The following is a 21,387-nucleotide window of genomic DNA, read 5'->3' on the forward strand; positions in this document are numbered from 1 at the left end:
TTATTTAGCTTCTTCTTTTTCTCATCCTTCATTTTGAAATGGTACCTCTTCTACAAAGTGTGGTTGAGTCTCTATTTCTGAAAGAAATGCCTTGTAACCAGAGGTCCCCTTGTTCCCCTGTAAACCTGTCACAGTGCTGGCCTGATGCAGGAATGAATCACCACACAGTTTCACTCAGTGGGGCTTTGAAGTTGCTATTCCAGGACTCTGAAGTACTCCCATTGTCCATTCTCCTGCTCTATGCACTTCAAGATAGCTTCTCTAAAAGAAATCCTCTCTCTCGTCAGAGTCTTCCCTCTATCTCTGAGCAACACAAGCCATCCCTGACCCTGTTGACTTTTTTCAAACCTCACAGTAGCCCTCAATGTTGTGCTTTGAGACCAGAAACTGTCTTGTACACAATGACTTGAGGTACTGAAAGACAATCATTCAGTTCAGTTCAGTTGTCACTCAGTTGTATCTGACTCTTTGCGACCCCATGAATCGCAGCATGCCAGGCCTCCCTGTCCATCACCAACTGCCAGAGTTCACTCAAACTCACGTCCATTGAGTCTGTGATGCCATCCAGCCATCTCATCCTCTGTCGTCCCCTTCTCCTCCTGCCTCCAATCCCTCCCAGCATCAGAGTCTTTTCCAATGAGTCAACTCTTTCGCATGAGGCCTTTTCTAATTAATGTCCTCCCTGTGCACCAAGCTTAAGGGACATTCTCCCTCTACCTGTACACTTTTTACCTCACCTATGCTTGATGTAGAATTCTTCAACTTTAACTTTCTTCCCCAACCTTTATGCTGTCTCCTATGCCTTTATATTGAATGTGGATATCTCCAAAATCCTTAGCTTTTCTGAGAATGCTCTTATGTTTCCTTTTGCTAAATGAAACCTGAGAGTTCTCCAAGAACCCTGGAAAAAAGCTGCTCTGGGCAGTTGATCATTCTTATACACTTGACAAACTGAGGGGTCAGGTGAGATGGTCAACATTCTCTTGGCTCCTTACTGCTTCTTCCCACTAATATCTTTGACCAATGATATCACTCCTTCCCATTGAGATCTTTGACCATGTATGATCTTTGACCTTCCTCATTACTGTCATCAGCTAACCTTCTGGTCCTAACAAAGCCTAGGAAGCACTTAGCAAGCATGATATACACTAATTCCATACCTTTTACAGGAAGGGTTTCTAATACATTTCTAGGTTGCTCCTAAGTCACTTCAGTCGTGTCCAACTCTGTGCAACCCCATAGATGGCAGCCCACCAGGCTCCCCCGTCTCTGGGATTCTCCAGGCAAGAACACTAGAGTGGGTTGCCATTTCCTTCTCCAAATCTTCTGGTCACTTCTCAGATTCATGGGTGTTTGGCCACTGGTCTCTTACAAACTTGCTTTTCATCCTGACTTCTGCCAAAATCTTCAGGGATTTCAAAAAGTGAACATCTCACACTACCTAGCATCATGACTTCTAGGTTTTCTCTTCATTACTACAGGACCTTCACTCCACTCCATTTCAATGACACCACTTAAAAGAGGAAAAATGAAAACTCTCATTACAATCTGAGTTGTATAGGGTTGGCCAAAAATTTCATTTGAGTTTTTCCATAAAATGGTACAGAAATACACAGATGAACTTTTTGGCCAGCCTGATATTTCAAATCACTTAAAAATTTGAAACACAGAATTATAGAGATAGAGAAGAATAAATACATAAATTGTTTACTCTTGCTTCTTCTTCTTTTTTTTTTTTTTTAGCTGAACATAAAACCAAAAATCCTACCCCTTCCCTGTGACCTGATTCACATTTGCAGCTGAAATGCAGGTGGTGTTTTTAGCTATTTTAAATGACTCAGTTCCTTAAATCTGGTGAGTCTTTTTCTTTCTTTCTTTCTTTTTTTTTTTTCCTTTACAGATTTATGTTCCAAATTTCTTTAGTCATGCCGAAAGTTTTTCATAGTCCAAGGACCAAAAAATCAGATGGAAGAAAAAACCAGAATGTTAACTGTCATGCAATATTTAAAATAAATGCCAATTTGACTTCCTACTTTTTGATGAATATTTATAATGCATTTTTAGGATGACTATTATTTCAGGAGGCTTCACAAAGCACAGAAGAAAATAAAAAAAGGAAATATTTTGTAACAAAGCAATTTTGTTTGGATTTGAGGGGGGCAGTTAGTCTTCTTGTCTTAAAAGTTTTGATTTGTAATCATGAGAACTCATTCCATAAAAATTTTAAAACCAAGAGCTTGTTTCCATAATGTTTTTGTTGTCTTGATAACAAGAGCTTGACACTTCAGTTTGTGTCTTGGCCTAATACTTTCCTATATATTGTCTGCCAATGAAAAGAATTTGAAATGCCATGTATAATGTTTACCTTTGAAATACAATCTTCTTTGGTGAAATTTTTATTTTTTTGAAGATGGACAAGTAATTTCTCTATGGCTAATGAGCCTGAAACAGGAAGTGATTCTGACTCAAACAATGACAGTATCCAGCATGGCCAAAAGACAGAAAATTAATACACTTCACATTCCATGACTACTCATTTCAGACAAACACAATTTCAGTAAGCCTTTGTCTTCTCCTTAGTAAAGCATAGAAGAACATTTTACCTGCTAGAAGAAAGGGCTAATTATAATATCTCTTTCATTTCTAAATATTTTTCATGAATTGTAGGGGAATTACTATGCTAGATTTTATGGTTACTGTAGATGTGAGCAACAGAGAAGATAGTAATAGTAAAAGGTGGGGTAAAGAATATGGTATATAGAATCAAAAAATGAATCCATGTTCCAATTGTATCACTTATTAGCTCTGTGACTATTACAAAAAAATTCAACATTTCTCATTTTCTTCATTGGTCAAGTAGAGACATGGTTGTGTGATCTTAGAGGAAAAGTTTTTAATTTTTCACCACTGAGTATGTTATTAACTATGAGTTTGTTATATATGGCCTTTATTGTATTAAGTTACATTTCTTCTTTATTCTTTTCATTAAGTCGTTAACATAAAGAGATGTTGAATTTTTTCAAGTACTTTTTTCCGCATCTATGGAGGTGAACATGTGATTTTATCCTTCATTTTGTTAATGTGCTGTATCATATTAATTGATTTGCATACATTGAAATGATATGTATTCTTGGAATAAATCCTATTTGATCATAGTATATGATTCTTTTAATGTATTCTTAATTAGGCTTGCTAATATTTTGTTAAGGATTGTTGTATCTATGCTTATCAGAGACAGCTGACCTGTAATTTTCTTTTTCTGTAGTGTCCTTATTTGGCTTTGTAAAATCAACTCAGAAACGTTATCTTCTATTCATTTTTTTTGACAAGCTTGAGAAGGATGGTATTAGTTTTTCTTTAAATATTTGGTTGAATTTATCAATGAGACCATCTGTTCCTGGGCTTTTCTTTGTTAGGAGGTTTTTGATTTTTGGTACAGATTTGATCTGCACAGATTTTTTAATTTCTTCATGATTCAGTCTTGGTAAATTGTATTTATCTAGATTTATCTATCTTTTCTATGTTATCAAATTTGGTGGCATGTAATTATTCATGGTAATTTCCTATGATCTGTATTTCTGTGTTATCAGTTTTAGTATCACCTCTTTCTGATATTATTTGAATTTACTTTGTTTTTTCCTTAATTAATTTAATAAAGCTTTCTCAAGTTTGTTTATCTTAAAAAAAAAACTTAGTTTCACTGATCTTTCCTATTTTGTTTATAATCCCTAGTTTATTTCTTTATTTCTGTTTTGGTCTTTGTTATTTTCTTCCTTCTATTAACTTTGAATTTACTTTGTTCTTCATCTTCTTGTTCCTTGAAGTGTTAAATTAGGTTGAATTCTCTCTTTTTTTCTCTGCTATAAATTTTCCTCTTAGAACAACTTTTGCTGCATCCCATAAGCTTTGGTTTCTTGTGCTTCCTTTTTCAATTGTCTCAAGATTTTTTTTTTTTCTTTCGATTTCTTCTTTAAACTACTGATTGCTCAGGTGTGTGTTTTTAGTCTCCACATACTTTGGAGCTTTCCAGTTTTCTTTAAAATCAGTTGGAACTGATTTCTAGTTTCATATAATTTTGGTTGAAAAAAAATGCTTGATATGATTTCAGTCTTCTTAAATCTTCAAGACTTATTTTGTAGCCTAACATGTGATCTATCCTGGAGAATATTTCACATGTGCTGAAGAAAAATGCTTATCCTGCTCCTGCTGGTTGGAATGTTCTATATTTTGTTTATAATATACTTTGAGTCTAATGTTTATTGATATTCTGTGTGAATGGTCATTGCAAGTAGAATATTAAAGACCTTTATTACGTTGATCGTTATCTATTTCTTTCTTCAGATCTATTAAAATTTGCTTTCTATATTCAGGTGCTTCAGTGTTAGGTGAATTAAATAATTATTGTATCCTTTTGATTAAGGAAAATTCCATGGATGGAGGAACCTTGTAGGCTACAGTCCATGGGGTTGCAAAGAGTCGGACACAACTGAGAGACTTCACTTTTTTTTTTACTTGATTAAGTGACTCTGTTATCAACATATAATGACCTTTTTATTTTTTTCCCTCTTGCTATAGTCTTTGGCTTAATGTTTTATTTTGTTTGATATAAGTATATATGCCCCTACTCTCTTTTAATTCCTATGCACATAGATTATCTCTTCCCATAGTTTCACTTTTATTCTATGTGTATCTTTTAGCAGTAGCTGGGAATATCAGGATATTAAATTCGCTTCTATCAGGGGGAAACTGAAGCTGGGCAGTTTTACTTACTCACTCCGTGCCGAGTCAGAGGGAGTATCCACGTGACTAAAAAGAAACTGTTTGGTATAGTCCCTGGGGGACTCATGAATGTTGAGCTCCACTAGCTTCCAGAATGAGGTGATTTGGGAGCCAGTCCCCTGGGTGGTCTCCATAGAGGTTTGTGTGCCAGATGTATGGACAAACTCCTCTCAGGAATATGCCAATGTCTTGGTTTTATTATAGTAAGCCACAGACAGAAGTGGGAAAAGTGCCCACTGATTCTTTTGGGTTCCAGGCAAATCACAGTCAGCCCTGAGATGCATGCTAATTAGAATCTGGAGTTTCAGGCATCACTTTATAAAGAATTGAGTTAAGCCTTTATCAGGGAAAGACTGGGAGATAGATGTTTCTGCCAGCTACCTCTGCATTAGACCTCCTTTGGGGGATAGCCATGGTGAGTATTCACTGCCCACTAACAACTGCTTCCTTAATTTCTATAGTCCCCTGGGAGTCATGAGCACAAGTCCTGTATGCTTTCTGAACTAGGTGAATTGGAGGCATGTCCTTCAAGTGTCAGCCTTAAAAGTTGTGGTGTGAGATGTTTGACCAACCTTTTACTTCTTAGAGAGAAGCTGGGAGTTGGAGGTTCCCTTCTGATTGTATAGCACTATGCCAAGGGTGGGGTTTATGGTGAGAGTTTAGGAGTCTCCTATGTTGCCGTTTTGGTGACATGGAAAGACACTAAAAAAAATGAAACAAAGAGGCAGCAGGAGGTGATTAATTTGGGAAATGTTGATCTAGTCATAAAGATATTGCTGAAACGTATTTTATAACTGCATGTAATTTAAGCCCTGCAGGCCCAAATCTGGCCATCTATCTAGTTCCAATAGATATAATGTAATTATGCCAAATTAGTATAGGTAATTTTCTTTTGCTGCTGTGTATTGGCAAGTATTTGTGAAGTGAACTGTGGGATATTTTGTTCCTTAGCATTTGTTTCAATTTCATGTTAAGGAAATGAATCAGAAGAATAATAAGTGAGCATTTCCAAATACTAAAAAAAATCCCAAAAAATACAAAAATGCGATTTGGACTTTATTTAATTTCCTGTTGTCATCACATGAAGAATTCTTCAAGTTCTTCTGAAAAAAGGGAAAGGAGTAAACATGTTTCTTATATTTAATGATATTCACCCAAGTTGACAAATGCTTTTTAATATCAGTTCAAAACTACATGAGTGCCAGCTATTGGCAATTGCTCATTGCAAAATAAGTTTAGTGGGCAGAAGGAGGATTCCAAGCTTTGCAGTTGGAGTACGAAATTCAGGCTATGTCTGCAAAGAAAGACAAACACTGCCTTGGAATAACAAAATGTCTGGTATACTCCACTATCTTAAAAACACATTAGAATATTAAAGAAAATTAATCTGGTATCAATCATATTGTTTGAAGTGGCCTCCAATCCAATACTGAATGGAAATGGAGGTCTGGTAACTGTGTGTAAACCCTTGGAACAATTGAAACTGGTGCTAGTCAAATATTCTGGGTTTGCTGCTTCATGTGACAATGATTAAAGCTTTAGCACATGTGACTGGCACATAGTAATTCTTCAAGGAATGTCCTCTATTGCACTACTTTCAACTAAGGACTTCACCTCAGAATAGCTAGCAGGAGAGGAGAAATGAGCAATCACAACATTATTCTCTGTGCAAGGAGAGAAGTCACAGATTTCTTTTTAATCCATAGTTTAAAAGAAGGTTGTGAGGATCAACTCAGATAAATTTGAGAATCAATATTATAACATTTCTTCAAAAGTCAAATTATATACTATCATATATTATATATCTAAAAATGTATATTGAAACAAATAAGTCAAAACAAAAAATTAAATTACTATATATGTGTGTGCATATATCATTCCTATCAATCTATTTCCTTGAGTATATTTAAGAGACTTAAACACTCAAACTACTGATTCAGAATTTTGTTTTTACAACTGACCAACTGCTGTTGTTGTTTAATCACCCAGTCGAGTCCAGCTCTTTGAGATGCAGCATAGCAGGCCTCCCTGTCCTTCACTGTTTCCTGAGGTTTGCCCAAGTTCATGTTCATTGCATCAGTGATGCCATCTAGCCATCTCATCCTCTAACTTCTTCTTCTGCCCTCAATCTTTCCAGCATCAGGGATTTGTCCAATGAGTCAGTTGCTGCCATCAGGTGACCAAAATACTGGAGCTTTAGCTTCAGCATCAGTCCTTCTAATGAATATTCAGGGTTGATTTTACTTAAGATTGACTAGATTGATCTCCTTGCTGTCCAAGGGACTTTCAGGAGTCTTATCTGGCACCACAGTTCAAAGGCATCAATTCTTTGGCATTCTGCCTTCTTTACAGTCCAGCTTTCACACCTGTATGTGACCACTGGGAAGACCATAGCTTTGACTATACAGACCTTTGTTGGCAGAGTAATGTCTCTGCTTTTCAACACACTGTCTAGGTTTGTCATAGCTTTCCTGCCAAGAAGCAATCTTCTAATATCATGGCTGCAGTCACCATCTGCATTGATTTTAGAGACCAAGAAAGGGAAATCTGTCATGACTTCTAATGTTCCCCTTCTATTTGCCATGAGGGAATGGGGCTAGATCCCATGATCTTATTTTTTTTTTAGATACTTAGTTTCAAGTCAGTTCTTTCACTCTCTTCCCGCACCCTCATCAAGAGGCTCTCTAGTTCCTCTTTGATTTCTGCCATTAGAGTAGTTCAGTTCAGTTCAGTTCAGTCGCTCAGTCTTGTCCGACTCTTTGCGACCCCATGAATCGCAGCACGCCAGGCCTCCCCGTCCATCACCAAATCCCGGAGTTCATTCAGACTCACATCCATCGAGTCAGTGATGCCATCCAGCCATCTCATCCTGGGTCGTCCCCTTCTCCTCTGCCCCCAATCCCTCCCAGCATCAGAGTCTTTTCCAATGAGTCAGCTCTTTGCATGAGGTGGCCAAAGTACTGGAGTTTCAGCTTTAGCATCATTCCTTCCAAAGAAATCCCAGGGTTGATCTCCTTCACAGTGGACTGGTTGGATCTCCTTGCAGTCCAAGGGACTCTCAAGAGTCTTCTCCAACACCACACTTCAAAAGCATCAATTCTTCAGTGCTCAGCCTTCTTCACAGTCCAACTCTCACATCCATGCATGATTACTGGAAAAAACCATAGCCTTGACTAGACAGACCTTAGTTGGCAAAGTAATGTCTCTGCTTTTGAATATATTATCTAGGTTGGTCATAACTTTTCTTCCAAGGAGTAAGCGTCTTTTAATTTCATGACTGCAGTCACCATCTGCAGTGATTTTGGAGCCCAAAAAAATAAAGTCTGACACTGTTTCTACTGTTTCCCCATCTATTTCCCATGAAGTGATGGGACCAGATGCCATGATCTTTGCTTTCTGAATGTTGAGCTTTAAGCCAACTTTTTCACTCTCCTCTTTCTCTTTCATCAAGAGGCTTTTTGGGTCCTCTTCACTTTCTGCCATTAGGGTGGTCTCATTTGCATATCTGAGGTTATTGATATTTCTCCCGGCAATCTTGATTCCAGCTTGTGTTTCTTCCAGTCCAGTGTTTCTCATGATGTACTCTGCATATAAGTTAAATATCTGAGGTTATTGATGTTTCTCCCACTTATCTTGATCCCAGCTTGTAACTCATCCAGACTGGCATTCCTCATGATGTGCTCAGTGTATAGGTTAAACAAACAGGGTGACAGCAGACAGTCCTGTTGAACTCCTTTCTCAGCCTTGAAGCAACCAGTTGTTCCATACAGGGGTCTAACTGTTGCTTCTTGATCCACATACAGGTTTCTCAGAAGACAGGTAAGATGGTCTGGTATTCTCATCTCTTTAAGAGCTTTCCACAGTTTACTATGATCCACACAGTGAAAGACTTTCGTGTAGTCAGTAAAACAGTGGTAGATGATTTTCTGGAATTCCCTTGCTTTCTCTATGATGCAGCAAATGTTGGCAATTTGATCTCTACTTCCTCAGCCCTTTCTAAACCCAGCTTGGACATCTGGAATCTCTTGATTCACATAATGTTGAAGATTAGTATGCAAGATTTGAAGTATCAACTTACTAGCATGGGAGATGAATACAATTTTCTGATGGTTAGAACACTCTTTAGTACTACCCTTCTTGGGAGGTGGGATGAAGATTGATCTTTTCCAGTCCTGTGGCCACAGCTGGGTCTTCCAGATTTGCTGACATATTCAATGCAACACCTTAATGGCATCATCCTTTAGGGTTTTGAATCACTCCACTGAAATTCCATCACATCCACTAGCTTTATTAACAGCAGTTTAATAATCTGCTGACAAACTAGTTCTGCTACAAGTTGAATTCAGAAAGTTGATCATCTAGTCATGGTAAAATATATTGTTCCCTGTACTGCATATTTTACTGTTATATAAAACTGAATGAATTACTGGGAAAGTTTTTTCATTGATGGCCTATATTTTATGATGTCCAAAAAATGATTTGTAGAAAAGAAAAAATACTTTATCTTCCCAAATGATGGCATTCTACTGGAAACAGGAACACAGGAGAAATACACGTGTCTATGTGAATTAGAACTTAACCTTCATGTTGTTAACAGGTCTTATTCTCCATGTAAATAATTGGATAACCCATTAATCTAGGAGCAGTATCTCTGCCTGTTTGTTTCTTATTTCAGCCACAACTGGTGTATTAGTTTCTTACAGCTGCCATAACAGTGTATCCTAGATGAGGTTGGTTCCTTCTGAGGGTTCTGAGGGACAATATATTCCATGTTTCTGTCAAAAATTCAGAGAATGCAAATTTAAAATCACCAAATTAATAATAGGTGGTATCCAGGCTTCCCAGTTGGTTCAGCGGTAAAGAATCCACCTACCAAGGCAGGAGCTGCAGGAGAAGAGGTTTTGATTTTTGGGTCAGGAATATATATCCCTTGGAGGAGGAAAGGACAACCCACTCCAGGAGAGAGGAGCCTGGCAAGCTACAGTCACGGAGTCACAAGGAGTCAGACATGACTGAACAACTGAGCACACGCACGGTAAGAGTTTATTGTGTATATGAAAAGCGTTCATGAACTGGGAGCTTTCAAATTCAAAGGCTAATATGAAGCTTGGGAGCATGAAGTGACTTGATGGCTTGTAAAGTGAAAATGAGGATGTTACTGATCTTTACAATAACTGGACGGTACAATGGGAGTTTCTAAATGGCAGGAGACTGGTTAAAGTGATTATCTCATACTAGTTTTAGGAAGATGACTTAGGTTTCCTTTATAATTGCTAGAGGTATTTACAAAATAATAACTTAAGTTTCCTTTATGTTCATGAAAACAGTTGATTTAGTTTCACTTACATGGCATAGGGGTTTTTGTCTGTTTGGGGAAGTCTCAAACTTGGTCTCTATTTTTTATTTAATTTCAACACTTTGTTCCTAGTTTCTGGTGAAAACCAGCAGTATTTGGCTCCGTTACCTTGTCTGCTCTGATCTGTGTCTTCATCCTCACTTGATGCTTTATGGCTGTCCTCACAGGGTCATCCTTATAAGGACACGGGTTATGCTGGATTAGGAGTGCATTCTCCAGAGTGACTATATTTTAATTCAACTATTTGCATCTGCAAAAACCTTGTTTCCAAATAAGGTTACAATCTGAGGTATTGGGGATTTGGATACCAGCCTATCTTTTTTGGGGGATGAGTGAGATTGGGCAGTGATTCAACCCATAAAACTGGGGACCTAATTGTAATTTTACTTAATTTTTTTTTTTTGCTTCTTAATTTCCATCTCTGTCTTAAAAAAATTGAGTGTATTTCATTCCTTTTCAGATGATCAAGATATTATAGAATTTGCTTCTGGAGGAAAATAGAAAGAATGAGTATTAGCTACTTGTTCCAAGATATGTCTTCCCAGGTATGGGTACCACAAGCGAACAGAGTTGAAACACAGCATGATGTGAATAAACCTCAGGGGAAAGAGTGAGTCCAACAGAGACTCCCTGGGAAACAGCATTGTCCATGCTAACCCAGGTGCCAGTATGAAGAGACAGAGTAGACACGGGAAGAAGGATGTAGGAGGCAAAGGCACACAAGGACCTCATAATAACGAACTAGGCTAGAACTACTCTTTTGGCAAAAGCAGAAGTTGGGAGGAGTAACTGCACTGAGCATTAATTGAAGACACAATTGGGTTAAATAATGCTGGTAAGGACTTCCCTGGTGATCCAGCAAGTAAGACTCCATGCTCCCAATGCAGGGGTGCAGGTTCAATCTCTGGGCAGGGAGCTAGATCCCACAACTAAGACTCAAAGCAGCCAAACAAAAAATAAAATAAATAAAGGCAGAACACTCTCTGACATAAATCACAGCAAGATCCTCTATGACCCACCTCCCAGAGTAATGAAATAAAAGCAAAAATAAACAAATGGGGCCTAATTAAACTTAAAAGCTTTTGCACAACAAAGTGAACTATAAGCAAGGTGAAAAGAGAGCCTTCAGAATGGAAGGAAATAATAGCAAATGAGGCAACTGACAAAGAATTAATCTCAAAAATATACAAGCAGCCCATGCAGCTCAATACCAGAAAAATAAATGACCCAACCCAAAAATGGGCCAAAGAATTAAACAGACATTTCTCCAAAGAAGACATACAGATGGCTAACAAACACATGAAAAGATGCTCAACATCACTCATTATCAGAGAAATGCAAATCAAAACCACAATGAGGTACCATTTCATGCCAGTCGGAATGGCTGCGATCCAAAAGTCTACAAGCAATAAATGCTGGAGAGGGTGTGGAGAAAAGGGAATGCTCTTACACTGTTGGTGGGAACGCAAACTAGTACAGCCACTATGGAGAACAGTGTGGAGAGTCCTTAAAAAACTGGAAATAGAACTGCCTTATGACCTAGCAATCCCACTGCAGGGCATACACACCGAGGAAACCAGAATTGAAAGAGACACATGTACCCCAATGTTCATCGCAGCACTGTTTACAATAGCCAGGACATTGAAGCAACCTAGATGTCCATCAGCAGACTGATGGATAAGAAAGCTGTGGTACATATACACAATGGAGTATTAACAAGATATTGAAAAGAACACATTTGAATCAGTTCTAATGAGGTGGATAAAAATGGAGCCGATTATACAGAGTGAAGTAAGCCAGAAAGAAAAACACCAATACAGTATAGTAACACATATATATGGAATTTAGAGATGGTAACTATGACCCTATGTGCAAGACAGCAAAAGAGACACAGATGTAAAGAACAGACATTTGGACTCTGTGAGAGAAGGTGAGGGTGGGATGATTTAAAAAATAGCATTGAAACATGTGTATTACCACATGTGAAATAGATGACCAGTCCAAGTTCTAGGCATGAAACAGGGCACTTGAAGCCAGTTCACTGGGACAACCCAGAGGAATGGAATGGAGAGGGAGGTGGGAGGGGCAAGGAGACACATGTACACCTGTAGCTGATTCATGTCAATGTATGGCAAAAACCACCACAATATTGTAAAGTAATAAACCTCCAATTATAATAAGTTAATTAATTTAAAAAATGCTGACAAATAAAATTGGGACTTAGGAAAATTCTGAAATTATAACAGGCAATCAAATATGTCCTACAGAAAGACCCCCAAAGTTAAAAAGCCCAAAAAGTTAAAGCCAGGTTAAAAGTCAAGAGATTGATACAACAGAAGTGAGAGAGAACTTGGACAAGCTATCCTGTCACTAAGGAATCAGATGTGTGAGGAAAAAGAAATACAGTCATCAGTTTAGATAGATCCAAGAGGTGGGCAGAGATGGACCACAGATAATGAAAATTGCTGTCCCAAGAAAGAAGCTACAAAGGCAGACACCAGTTTCACCCCGGAGCCTGCAAGTGAGAGCTAGCTCAGCTAGCCCACCTGCTGGAAAGACAAGGTCCATCTAAAGGTACTGGACAGCTTCTGGAGGTGGAGACAGGACAGTTGATGAAGATGTAGAATTTGCACTGCTTTGATCATTTTCATTCATTTGTCTTCTGGGTGATGCTGGGGATTCAAATTTGAGGGAATCCATGAGGATTCTCAAAGAGAGTAGAAAATGTTTTTCTCCCCAAATGGAAAAAAGAAACACATTCTCACTAGAATGTGTTTGCACTAAAATTAGGAACCTAATTTTCTGTGCAGGATGTAGTGGTGGCCCTTCTCTTCTTGATTATAGGCTTAAGATAGTAGGAGAATATAATGAACCCTGAGGAGGTGTAGGGCAACTAAAATGTAGGTTCCCACCTGACACTGCAATCTCCAGCCAGCAGCTTCCCGGGACCCTCTGACACTCCATTGATCTCATCATCTACCTGAACATGGTTCCTACTCACAGCCATAAGAAGCATATGAGAAGCTCCTTGGGTGGCTTAAAGGTTGAGAATAGCCAGCTATCTAGATTTGACTTCTGAAATAAAAGATTTTGAGACTTCTTTGGAGGTCCAGGGGTTAAGAATCCATGCTTCTACTGAAGGGGGTACAAGTTCGATCCTTGATCAAGGAAGACTTCACATGATGCACTGTTTAGTGGTGGGTGGGGGGAAGGTTTGAAAGCAGAAGCCCCCCCCGCCCAAAAAAAAAAGAAAGAAAGAAAGAAAGAAAGGCCACATACTGCCTTCTGCAAAGGGAGGATTAAAGAAGTAAAGCAAAAAGCAAGTCACTTTGGATGAGGAATAACATTACTTGTTGGTCAATGAACTGATTTTAAACTTTAACATACCTTTGTCAAAAAAGAGAGATAATACGTGCATATTTGTTTCTATGGAGAGTGTCTCCAAAACTCATGCTATATTGTGCTTTAAGTTGTTTCAGTTGTGTCTGACTTTTGCAAACCTTTGGACTATAGCCCACTATGCTTCTCTGTCCATGGGATTCTCCAGGCAAGAATATGGGAGTGGGTTGCCAGGCCCTTCTTCAGGGCATCTTCCTGACCCAGATATTGACCCATATTTCTTGCATCTCCTGCATTGACAGGTGGGTTCTTTATCACTAGTGCCACCTGGGAATGGGTAGTTAAATCAGGATTCAAGGAATTACTGAGTGACAGGGGTTCAGAAATAGGAAGAAGATAAAAAAAGAAATGGAAGGAAGATATATATTTTACTGCATATCATTTTATACACTGTCAGTTTAATATAATGTAATACCTATATAAATTATTAATAAATTTAAAAATTTAGTGAAAGTAGGAAAGTTTAGAATGCTACCATATGATAATGACATTTATGCATATTTTTAGAAAAAAGTTCTTACCTGCTGAAAATAATGTATATTGAATATGTTTAATATCTATGTAAGTCTAAGCACACAAAATGAACTATAAGAATGCAGGGCAAAATTGTAGTACTGATGTCTTAGGCATACATGTAGAGGGAAAACAGGAGGTGGGAAAGATGATTAAAGAGAAATTTGGTATTATCTATAGGATTTTAATTCTTAAAAAATTGATTGACAATGTGAGAAAATGTTACCATTGATAATTCTAAATAGTATGGATATGACTATTTGTTACAGACTGCTTTGTGTATCATAGTATTTTTATTTTTTAAACTATTTTTAAAGTATAAGAGTATAATTGTGTATCATTGTATTTTTTAAGGTTTTGATAGTTGATATAGTTGACTTTACCCTTAATGAACCTGTGGGACTACCTTTGAGCCACATGCCCAATAGCAAAGTTAGGATTACAAAAGCAATAATCTTTCTAATTTGCATCTTCACCAGGGCTCCTATATCATTGAATTCTCACCAGCATATGGCATTATTAAGTCTTTGTCTTAAAGGTGCAAAGTAAAAATCTCATTGCTATTTCCATTATCTCATTACCATGACACTAATCATCATTTTATGGTTTTAAATATCTCTTTATATGCTTTTCTAGTTTCTTCTATAAAGATGACCTAGGTAGGTGGGATGTGGGGGCAGTGAGAGAGAGGCTCAGGAGGGAGGGGATATATGCATATTACTGATTCATGTCATTGTACAGCAGAAACTAACCCAACATTGTAAAACAATTATATTTAAATAAATATAGCTTGCTCTGCTCATGTGTTTTGCCTTTTCTTCTTTCCCAGGGGGTATCTTCATTTATTTCTTTTCTCATTTATAGAAATCTATCCTATAATACTTTACAAATTTCACTTACCTTCTACCCTTTGGCCTCCTGCCTTTAATTTTTGTCTATGCTATGATTCATTGATTAGAAATCTTTATCTCAATGTAGTAAAAATGATCAATTTTTTTTCTTTTTATTTGTGTTTTTGATAGTTTTTTAAGGATATCTTCTCAAGATCCTGCCATAAAGACATTTTATAACCTTTTATCTATAAACTGTACTGCTTTACCACTTTCATTTAGGCCCTTAATGGCTCTAGACACCACACTTGCATGTGATGTTATGTAAGAATCTAGATTATTTTTGTTTATAGTTTGAATCCTCTTCAAATTGAGATCTGATCACTGCACTAGGTAGAAAACAAATTATGGCAACATTAATAAAAATATGTCATTTTCCATAAAAAATCTGTAAAGGCAAAATAGGTACAGAACAAAAAAGTAGAACTACTTGAAAGATCCTAGCAAATGTACACCCCTGCCAAAATACCATTAGCCAAGCATCACTGTTTGATATTTGATATTCTAGAATTATGGACTATTAGGGAAACCTCAGAATTAGCCAACAGAAGCTGTTGGCAGAGGTGAGGTTTTCTTGTATCTAATGGTTTTCTTGTGGAGGTTGACTGATAGGTGGAAAAGGAAAACCTCTTTATGATAAGGTACAAACAATTGTTTCAGGCACTCTGACTTCACCTTGACCTGTTTCCTACTGTTTCAACCCAATGCATAAATAGCTTCAGCTTAGACAAGGCTTCACCCCTGGCTCTCTGGCCTCAATTCCTTTCCTATTTATATCTTTAGAGGCTGGCACCACTTGTTCATGTAACAATGAAACAGTGACTCCTAAATTGAGATCTTTTTATCTTCTGCCTAACCTCACAAAAAATGCTGATGTTCAGAGTGTAATACAGTAGACAGACAATCCATCAAGTCCGTCGTGCTGGCCGACTGGCTGACTTCTGCATGGATGGAATTCAAAGACTTGCCAAGCAAATAAATATAGTGAAAAACACATCCAAAATTAGACATACCCCTAAATAAGTTATTGTAGGTAATTTGCCAAGGGCTGTCCTTCTGTCTCGCAGATTGTCTGTGTTTAAGGTCAACATATTATGCCTAGCAGAGGCTAGCATTTGATGATTCCCCTCTGCCTGATGCACTTTCATGCCTATGACAGCAAGCCTAAAGTAATCCTTTGGAATTTATTGAAGGACTGTGTGGCAAGCCTGCCAGAGCTTCTAGTCTTTTGTTTACAATCACTGTTACCTCCTCTTTGAGTCCTGAGCACAGTTTATCTTTTCTCAGAAAGACAGATATGGAAGGGCTTGAGGGGTACTCATTCTTTTCTTGCTGATGATGAAAAAGTCAAGCCCAAAAACTGACTGAAATGAGGATGTATTTTGCAATTTCTCAGCTACTGTGTCAGTCTGTCTGATTTCCAAATAGTTCCTGCTTTTGTTAAGGAAATGTTCTGCTTTGAAGAGAAGAGTAGAGCATGGGAGAGCTAAGTGGGGTGAAAAGCAGAAATTTTTATTGGAAATAACTGATAACAAGATGCCTTCCCTTTCAAAACCAACCCAAGGGAAGCTTTTGTCATTGTAAAACTGGTCTAATGTCAATTAAGCTTAAAATGATTTACTTTTAGAAGAATACAAGACAAAGGAATTTGCTAAGAAGTTTTAACAATTATAGCTCTATTAAATAAGAAAGATAAATACATCCTTGCTATATAAGTTAAACATGAAATATTTTAGTTCTAATTATAATTGATCCTAGATGTCCATGATCAAATAACTGAAATGCATTTGTTTTTCTTCTTCCAATCAGAGCATAATTTAGGAACATCACACATTTAGGCTCAGAGGTCTAACAAACTTTCCTGTCTTGAGCGTTGCCACGAATTAGAATTGAGGACTAAACAGTCACTAAACATGTCTAAATGGCTAAAATTAATGCCACAAGATCCTGACTTGAAAGTAGAAGTAAATCCTATAAATGGATCTCCTGCCACATCTCAGTTGATTAACTTGATTTTTAAAATGACTTTTCCCCTTTTTATGTGCAATAAAGTTGAAACACAGAGAGGTGCAGAGAACAAGCTGAGTTCATATTTTTCTATTCACCCTACAGATGAAAAAACTCAGGCTTAATGAGGTTAACTTACCTATCTAATAATTTCCTTTCTTTGTCGGGGGAGAATATAGCTAGTTTAATAAAGATGAATACCAAACCCCTTAACTTTCAGAAACTTCTTTCTTTGAGCACAGAATGAACACATAGGACCGTCTTTGCAGACTGGCTTCTATCCAAGGGAGAGCTGGCTATTGCTAGCCCTTCAGCTGCCAACTCTTTATTCCAGCCCTGCTGGGTCATGAAGGTGTTTTGCCAACTTATAATAAGTGACTGAACTAGGTCAGAAGAGAGCTAAAGAAGGTCTAAACCAAGGAAGTGGTAACAGGAGCAGAACCGAGGTAGATTTGAGGAGTGTTTTGGAAACAATATTTGGGACTGACAAATGGTAATCCTATGCTCACATCCTGTGTGGAAAATATCTCATGGTCTGTGGGTATCAGCTCCAGAGTTACCACTTCACACTATCTACACTCTTATGATCCATAAGTGAGTGTTTAAGAAATAGCTGCTGCTGCTGCTAAGTTGCTTCAGTTGTGTCCAACTCTGTGCGACACCATAGATGGCAGCCCACCAGGCTCCCCCGTCCCTGGGATTCTCCAGGCAAGAACACTGGAGTGGGTTGCCATTTTCTTCTCAAAAAAAAAAAAAAAAAAAAGAAAAAGCTACCAGTTGTATTTCACCCATATGTATTAATAATAAATTTTCAATTACTTTCGAGATGTATAGATTTTAGGACCTAACTAACAGTGGCTGAAGGTGACGAAGAGCTAAAGAGCTTCTTGATGAAAGTGAAAAAGGAGAGTGAAAAAGTTAGCTTAAAACTCAACATTCAGAAAGCTAAGACCATGGCATCTGGTCCCATCTCTTCGTGGCAAACAGATGGGAAAACAGTGGAAACAGTGGCTGACTTTATTTTTGGGGCTCCAAAATCACTACAGATGGTGACTGCACCCATGAAAGTAAAAGACGCTTGCTTCTTGGAAAAATAGTTATGAGCAACCTAGACAGAATATTAAAAAGCAGAAGTGTTACTTTGCCAACAAAGCTCTGTCTAGTCAAGGCTATGGTTTTTCCAGTATTCATGTATGGATGTGAGAGTTGGACTGTAAAGAAAGCTGAATGCTGAAGAATTGATGCTTTTGACCTGTGGTGTTGGAGAAGACTCTTGAAAGTCCCTTGGACTGCAAGGAGATCCAACCAGTTCATCCTAAAGGAAATCAGTACTGAATATTCATTGGAAGGACAGATGTTGAAGCTGAAACTCCAATACTTTGGCCACCTGATGGGAAGAACTGACTCATTTGAAAAGCATCTCCTGATGCTGGGAGACATTGAAGGTGGGAGGAGAAGGGGATGACAGGATGAGGTGGTTGGATGGCATCACCAACTCAATGGACATAAGTTTGAAAAACTCCAGGAGGTAGTGATGGACAGGGAAGCTTGGCGTGCTGCCGTCTATGGGGCTGCAAAGAGTCGGACATGACTGAGCAACTGAGCTGAACTGAAAAGTGGCTGGATTTCAATTTTAGATAAATGCAACGTCAGAAGGTTACACTATATATTCCCCAATGTGCCTTAATGATGTAACTCTTTAAAAAAATAGTTTATTTTTTAATTGAAGGATAGTGGTTTTATAGAATTTTGTTGTTTTCTGTCAAACCTCAACATGAATCAGCCATAGGTATATGGTGTAACTCTTGATGAACACAGCCCTTTATAAAGGTGACTAGCAACAGTCAACTTTTTTCATTTTTCTATTTTTTTTTTTTGCAGTCATTAGATCCTCCCTAAAGTGTTCAATGACTTGTAAAGCCATTTCCTTATCATGTAACAATTTCAGTTATAACACACACAAATATAATTTTCCAGGACTGTCTTGTTTAATATTAATCTTGCAGTCATTGTGAAAATCAAGACACCAGGTGAGGTGAGTATTTCCTTCATCCATCCTCTTTTAGGTAGCATCTTCATATTCCAATATCTTAATTGAAAAAGACCTTGCACACATGACATCATGATTATACAATTAATTCTCTGATTCTGTTATTCCAGATTTGGCTACTCACTCACATGTATTTGTAACTCCCAAATCAGTACAGAAAAGATGTGCTGGGGAGTTCTTGGTCAATGATGTGCTGGGGAGTCACCTGATGGGAAGGTTCCCAGTTGAGGAAAAACAAGGTGATATTCTGCTTTCTCATTTAGCTCTGTTTCAGAAAACAGCTGTCTTTTTCTATTCCATTTAAAGCCATGTATTTTGCATTATTATGCTTTTTATGTACTATATTATTATTTTATTTATTCAAATTTGACTGTTTAGAATGGCCCTGAAAAGTAGTGTTGAAGTGCTACCCAGTATTCCTAAATGCAGAAAATACATGCAGTAGAGAAGCTTGCTTTTTCTAACTAGGCATGGGTTGTCATTCTGTTGGCCACAAGCTCAATGTTAATGAACCAACATGGTGCATCCAGCAGAAGGAAAAGGAAATCCTCCATCTGTTTGTGAGGCCACAAGGGAACGAGGGAAAGTAACACCCAAGCGTGTGACCAAGCTATGGGAAATAAGAAAAGTAGCTGAATCTCTGGATTTGTGAGCTGACCACCAAGAAAAAAGGGTAGTGGACAAGTCTGCTGTGAGGCTAAAAACCCAAAGAAATTTCTGATCACTTCACATCACTTAGGGTCATGGTATACCAACCTTGGCTAGTACTGGGAAGTGTGCACATTTCAAGAGGTGTTTATGTTGTGAAAACTCTGAACTTGAAGGAGGGACTGATTCTGCAGGTCAGGAAGATGCAGAAGAATTAAAAAACAAAAACAAAAACAAAAACCCTTCTTCATATTAAAGAGGAAGAGGATTTTGTGAAACAGTAGGATTTTTACTATGATGGGTAGGGAAGATACCCTGGAGAAGGGAATGGCAACCCACTCCAGTACTCTTGCCTGCAGAATCCCACGGACAGAGGAGCCTGGTGGTCTATGGTCCATGGGGTCGTAAAGAGTTGGACATACTGAGTGACTAGGCATAGATACACACATTACTGTAATGAGATTTGTTAATTTCAGGAAGATATTGACAAACAAATCGATATGCAGGTTTCCCCTGCTTTTCAAAGTTTGCTTTATGCCACTTCACTTTAAGAAAATGTCTAATACACAATGGAGTATTACTCAGCTGTTAAAAAGAATTCATTTGAATCAGTTCTGATGAGATGGATGAAACTGGAGCCAATTATACAGAGTGAAGTAAGCCAGAAAGAAAAACACCAATACAGTATACTAACACATATATATGGAATTTAGGAAGATGGCAATGACGACCCTGTATGCAAGTCAGGAAAAAAGACACAGATGTGTATAACGGACATTTGGACTCAGAGGGAGAGGGAGAGGGTGGGATGATTTAGGAGAATGGGAATTCTAACATGTATACTATCGTGTAAGAATTGAATCGCCAGTCCATGTCTGACGTAGGGTGCAGCATGCTTGGGGCTGGTGCATGGGGATGACCCAGAGAGATGTTGTGGGGAGGGAGGTGGGGGGGGGGGTAATGTTTGGGAATGCATGTAAGAATTAAAGATTTTAAAATTAAAAAAATAAAAAAATAAAAAAAAATAAAAAAAAAAAGGATAATGTCTACATTAGTTCCTGTTGTGGCCAGCTGAAATAAATCCAAAGAGGATTTTCGCTTTTATGAAACAAAGGCAAAGATCAAAAATAATTTTCAATAATTGCTTGCAGCAAGCTATTACAAAAGCAGAGCATACCCAGTGCAGACCAGTGAGAAATGGCCTGGCCAGGCTTCTTTCCAGGAACTACACTCAGCATCTCAGCTTCCTTCTGTCATAGTTTTGAACTGTTTATGAACATCTCTGCTTTATCTACATTTATTTTGTGCATACATTAGCAAGATGTGTCCTTAGATAATTGCTTCTTTGCTTTATACCATTTCAGCTTGCTGCTGCTGCTGCTAAGTCGCTTCAGTCATGTCTGACTCTGTGCGACCCCACAGATGGCAGCCCACCAGGCTCCCCCACCCTGGGATTCTCCAGGAAAGAACACTGGAGTGGGTTGCCATTTCTTTCTCCAATGCATGAAAGTGAAAAGTGGAAGTGAAGTCACTCAGTCGGGCCCGACTCTTAGTGACCCCATGGACTGCAGCCAACCAGCCTCCTCCATCCATGGGATTTTCCAGGCAAGAGTACTGGAGTGGGGAGCCATCGCCATTTCAGCTTAAGAAAGGAATATTTTACCATGGTAAGGGAAATGATGCTTAGATGGAAGAAAATGTGAGCAGAGGCTTGGGGGAATCTAAGCCTGTGTATCCCCTAGAAG

The sequence above is a fragment of the Ovis canadensis genome, chromosome 1 (genome assembly GCF_042477335.2).
Source record: "Ovis canadensis isolate MfBH-ARS-UI-01 breed Bighorn chromosome 1, ARS-UI_OviCan_v2, whole genome shotgun sequence".
Taxonomy (NCBI): Eukaryota; Metazoa; Chordata; class Mammalia; order Artiodactyla; family Bovidae; genus Ovis; species Ovis canadensis.